Consider the following 5,000-nt stretch of genomic DNA (forward strand, 5'->3'; position numbering starts at 1 on the left):
GGACGCGGTCGTGCGCCTCGGGATATAAGGCGGATCCTCCCAAACACTACATTTCCCTGCGTCTGTACCGAGGGATTCAGTGCTGGGCTATTTCCTCTTCGCTCGCAGCTACTAAGGAAATCCTTGTTAGTTTCTTTTCCTCCGCTTAATAATATGCTTAAATTCAGCGGGTAGTCTCGCCTACTCTGAGGTCGTCTTAATTCGAGTTTCTTATCGAGAGTAAAAAGACAAAAAAAATGAAAAAAAATAAGAAAAAGAAAGGGAAAAGAAGAAAATAATATTTACTAAACGTAAGTATCGATCGAATAACGATATCATCCCGTTAACCACGTAACGTCGTCGTTGCGTTCATTCGAAATACGACTTAACGCGACGCAATGGTTTAGGACAATAAAAATTATTCGACGCCGCTTAGAGATGATTTTCAATTTTATATGGCGGCGAGCTCAATAAACATCCGACAAAGTTAAATATTAATTTAATTTCAATCGTTGGATGCTTCCAAGTTCTAAGAGAACTCGCCCCGCTAGTCGCGCAAAAAGTTCGAGACGTCATTCTTTGCGAATCGTGTCGCTCAACGGTGTTCTCGTTCGTCCGAAACTTTGTTGCATGTTAAACAACAAATATTCGTGGACAAAACGTACCACCGGGCGCACGATTCTGTTTTTATCGTTCGACAGACGTCAGCGACCATTTTTAGCGAAAGAGATTGAAAGCGCGACGTTAGTTCTACAAAATTCTGTTCAAAGAACTAAACACCGATCGTTAAAAGGGCCCGCTCGAAGTATAATTTTTACGGGTCTTATATTATAAACACCGTTCTTTAAACTTTCGAGCCGAAACTGGATGACATACGATATTTAAATCGAGAGAGAGAGAGTTGATTGCTTATCGTTTGCGTTCGAATTTGCCTCGTCGATATATGAAAATTAAATTTTCGTCAATCGTTCTATTCTCGACTTATATGGCGTTGTCAACGTAAGCTAATATATATCATCCTCTCTCCCTTCTCGTTCGTCGTCGTAACGTCGATCCATATATTATTCAGCGCCTTTTTACGATTTTCGTTCAATCGCCCCCAATCTCCAACTCGCTATTTTATCGTTCGAGAATCATCTCTCTATCGGGAGAAAAGAGCTTAGGGTGTTATTACGTGTAAACGTAAATTATAAGTTCAAATTCCACCCGTTAACTCTTTTCTTTACGTTTTGCTCGTACAGTTCGAATTTTCTTCCATTTATTTCCTCTCCTTCTCTCAATTATTTATTTCTGTACTTAATACTCATAATTTATTTAAGGCGACGTCGGCGCGAGAACGTCAAATCTCTCTTATCAAGAGACTCTGTTTTCTCTTGCCAACGAACAACCCAATAAACGCTCTACGACAAGGACGAAAGTCGTCCCCTTGCGCAAGCAGTATCGTTTAGTTAAACGACCCTCAGCCAGGCGTGGTCCGGGAATTGTATCCGTGGACCGCAATGTGCGTTCGAAATGTCGATGTTCATGTGTCCTGCAGTTCACAAGTTGACGCGCAATTAGCTGCGTTCTTCATCGACCCACGAGCCAAGTGATCCACCGTTCAGGGTAATCGTATATAATCTGTACGTTTTTCAGGCGTACGTTATATTACCGTATCTCATAATACTCGGCGTTAACCAAGCATGGGTATCGTCCCTTAACTGAAAAAGCATGTTTACAGGCGTCAAACGCATATAATAATGTCTATGACAGTTAAGGCGACGAGGTGGAGTCTTCTCGTCAACTCTTCTCGGTCGTTCGAAAAAATGAGAAAAGAGGATTGAGATTTGCTACGAATCCGGGCGAATGAATCTTTAAAAATATATAATAAACCATCGACGTGGCGGCGTCCTCGGGCACGCTACACAAATATCCACGTCTCTCGCCGGGTCGATTAACGATTCTGACGTTAACGCGTATTTCAAAGACGCGCTAAAGCATCGTCGTATAAGTTCGATTCGACCGCGGCACAGGTTGCACCGGTTCATCAGCTAGACTCCGAAGCTAATAGAATTCACGAGTGCTATCTCATGCCTTCCAAAGCTTTCGTTCAAATTCCAACGGATGCCTCGATAAGCTTTTAACGACTTATGAAGCATCGCGTCTATTCTTACTGCGTAACTTATAAAGTCACGTTTATTCGTTCGATTGTTTGTTTGTTCGTTCTTTCATTCTCGTTGCTCGTTCGAGCAACTTTTGTTACGTTAATGATCCTTCCGCAGGTTCACCTACGGAAACCTTGTTACGACTTTTACTTCCTCTAAATGATCAAGTTTGGTCATCTTCCCGGCAACATCGGCAGTGCCGAGGCACTGCCGCGCACCAGTCCGAAGACCTCACTAAATCATTCAATCGGTAGTAGCGACGGGCGGTGTGTACAAAGGGCAGGGACGTAATCAACGCGAGCTTATGACTCGCGCTTACTGGGAATTCCTCGTTCATGGGGAATAATTGCAAGCCCCAATCCCTAGCACGAAGGAGGTTCAGCGGGTTACCCGGGCCTTTCGGCCAGGGAAAACACGTTGATTCCTTCAGTGTAGCGCGCGTGCGGCCCAGAACATCTAAGGGCATCACAGACCTGTTATTGCTCAATCTCGTGCGGCTAAAAGCCGCCTGTCCCTCTAAGAAGATTTGTTGGTACGTTGGTAGTAAAAACCACTCGACCGAAGCCGAGGGCCTTCGTGATACCAGAATGTACGCCTATTTAGCAGGCTAGAGTCTCGTTCGTTATCGGAATTAACCAGACAAATCGCTCCACCAACTAAGAACGGCCATGCACCACCACCCACCGAATCAAGAAAGAGCTATCAATCTGTCAATCCTTCCGGTGTCCGGGCCTGGTGAGGTTTCCCGTGTTGAGTCAAATTAAGCCGCAGGCTCCACTCCTGGTGGTGCCCTTCCGTCAATTCCTTTAAGTTTCAGCTTTGCAACCATACTTCCCCCGGAACCCAAAAGCTTTGGTTTCCCGGAAGCTGCCCGTCGAGTCATCGGAGGAACTTCGGCGGATCGCTAGCTGGCATCGTTTATGGTTAGAACTAGGGCGGTATCTGATCGCCTTCGAACCTCTAACTTTCGTTCTTGATTAATGAAAACATTTTTGGCAAATGCTTTCGCTTCTGTCCGTCTTGCGACGATCCAAGAATTTCACCTCTAACGTCGCAATACGAATGCCCCCATCTGTCCCTATTAATCATTACCTCGGAGTTCCGAAAACCAACAAAATAGAACCGAGGTCCTATTCCATTATTCCATGCACACAGTATTCAGGCGAGGCTAGCCTGCTTTAAGCACTCTAATTTGTTCAAAGTAAACGTACCGGCCCATCTCGACACTCAATGAAGAGCACCGCGATGGGATAGTTGGACCGCCCCGAAGGGCTAAGCCCACCGGTAGGACGTCCCACATCATGCCAGTAAACACCGCGAGCGGTGAACCGACAGTGTGAAACACAGATTCAACTACGAGCTTTTTAACCGCAACAACTTTAATATACGCTATTGGAGCTGGAATTACCGCGGCTGCTGGCACCAGACTTGCCCTCCAATGGATCCTTGTTAAAGGATTTAAAGTGTACTCATTCCGATTACGGGGCCTCGGATGAGTCCCGTATCGTTATTTTTCGTCACTACCTCCCCGTGCCGGGAGTGGGTAATTTGCGCGCCTGCTGCCTTCCTTGGATGTGGTAGCCGTTTCTCAGGCTCCCTCTCCGGAATCGAACCCTGATTCCCCGTTACCCGTTACAACCATGGTAGGCGCAGAACCTACCATCGACAGTTGATAAGGCAGACATTTGAAAGACTTGTCGCCGGTGCTAGGACCGTGCGATCAGCTCAAAGTTATTCAGAGTCATCAAAGTAAACGGTGGACGAATGTATTAACAAACGCCACCGATTGGTTTTGATCTAATAAAAGCGTTCCTCCCATCTCTGGTTGGAACTCTGGTTTGCATGTATTAGCTCTAGAATTACCACAGTTATCCAAGTAAATGTGGGTACGATCTAAGAAACCATAACTGATTTAATGAGCCATTCGCGGTTTCACCTTAGCTCGGCATGCACTGAGACATGCATGGCTTAATCTTTGAGACAAGCATATGACTACTGGCAGGATCAACCAGGGAGCTGAATTTGCTCTTTTACGAAAGAATATTATTTTCTTTCTTTGCAACTCTTGTCGCCGACACGTATGCCGACGACGATGCTTATTTAATTTTATTTCAACCGTGGAACGTCCCTCTGGTCTCTCTCACTTTTTCCTCCTCCAATCACCACACCATTTTAAACCACTTTGAATCCAATTTTATATGGATTTTTATAGTCGTCATTAGTATTAAGGGATTTTTAGAATTTACCCAATATATTATACCAAGTGGTTTTGGGTATTTTCTTTTTAATCTATTTTATAGAGATTTTAGCAACGAACTTTTAATATACCCATTATATATTTATTATTTGTGAGAGAGCAGCAGGTATTTCCCAACGGTATGAAATTATTTCAGTGCCAGAAGACGTACCATGATCATCGACGCGGACAACGAGTTGAACCAGCGTCTCTACCCGAAAAACCCTTGTCTTCGGCATTCAAGGGAGTTTCGGTATAAGCGTCAAAACTGCTTTTGACATTATCGAGCGTACGAGAGTTACAGAAATAAATTTCTCTCACTTCGGTTGCTTCGATATATGCCTTTTGTATCGTATTATAATATATTTTTCTTAGCTCTGCTCGGATTCGAGAGAGACGATGCTCAGTAAGTATCACGTGATTTTCCGCGTTATTTCGAAAGGAACGACGGACAAACCAACGATGATAACCACCTTTTTTTAATAGGATACCACGTATGGGCCATTCGGTCAGAGACACCGACCCGTGGTAATGATGTGTCAATATTAATATTTACATATTATATATATACACTACATATCGTGTATTTCTTCAAGGGGCATTTTGGAACACCCAAAACATGCATCCTCTTATATACCGAA

At 44.2% G+C, this 5,000-nt stretch overlaps 2 non-coding genes and 1 pseudogene across 2 annotated transcripts; all 3 read right to left on the bottom strand.

Moving 5' to 3' along the window:
* LOC122520455 overlaps positions 1-194 on the bottom strand; it is a pseudogene marked incomplete at its 3' end in the record, with an annotated part of 2,694 nt that extends 2,500 nt beyond the window's left edge.
* A 1,238-nt stretch (positions 195-1,432) lies between these two features.
* On the bottom strand, positions 1,433-1,587 carry LOC122520452. Its single transcript, XR_006304546.1, has one exon. It is a non-coding gene; the product is annotated as a 5.8S ribosomal RNA (ribosomal RNA).
* Positions 1,588-2,223: 636 nt separating this feature from the next.
* LOC122520454 lies at positions 2,224-4,138 on the bottom strand. Its single transcript, XR_006304548.1, has one exon. It is a non-coding gene; the product is annotated as a small subunit ribosomal RNA (ribosomal RNA).
* Between the last annotated feature and the right edge of the window lie 862 nt (positions 4,139-5,000).

Source organism: Polistes fuscatus, unplaced genomic scaffold (assembly GCF_010416935.1).
Source record: "Polistes fuscatus isolate 324 unplaced genomic scaffold, CU_Pfus_HIC Scaffold35, whole genome shotgun sequence".
In the NCBI taxonomy this organism is placed as follows: domain Eukaryota; kingdom Metazoa; phylum Arthropoda; class Insecta; order Hymenoptera; family Vespidae; genus Polistes; species Polistes fuscatus.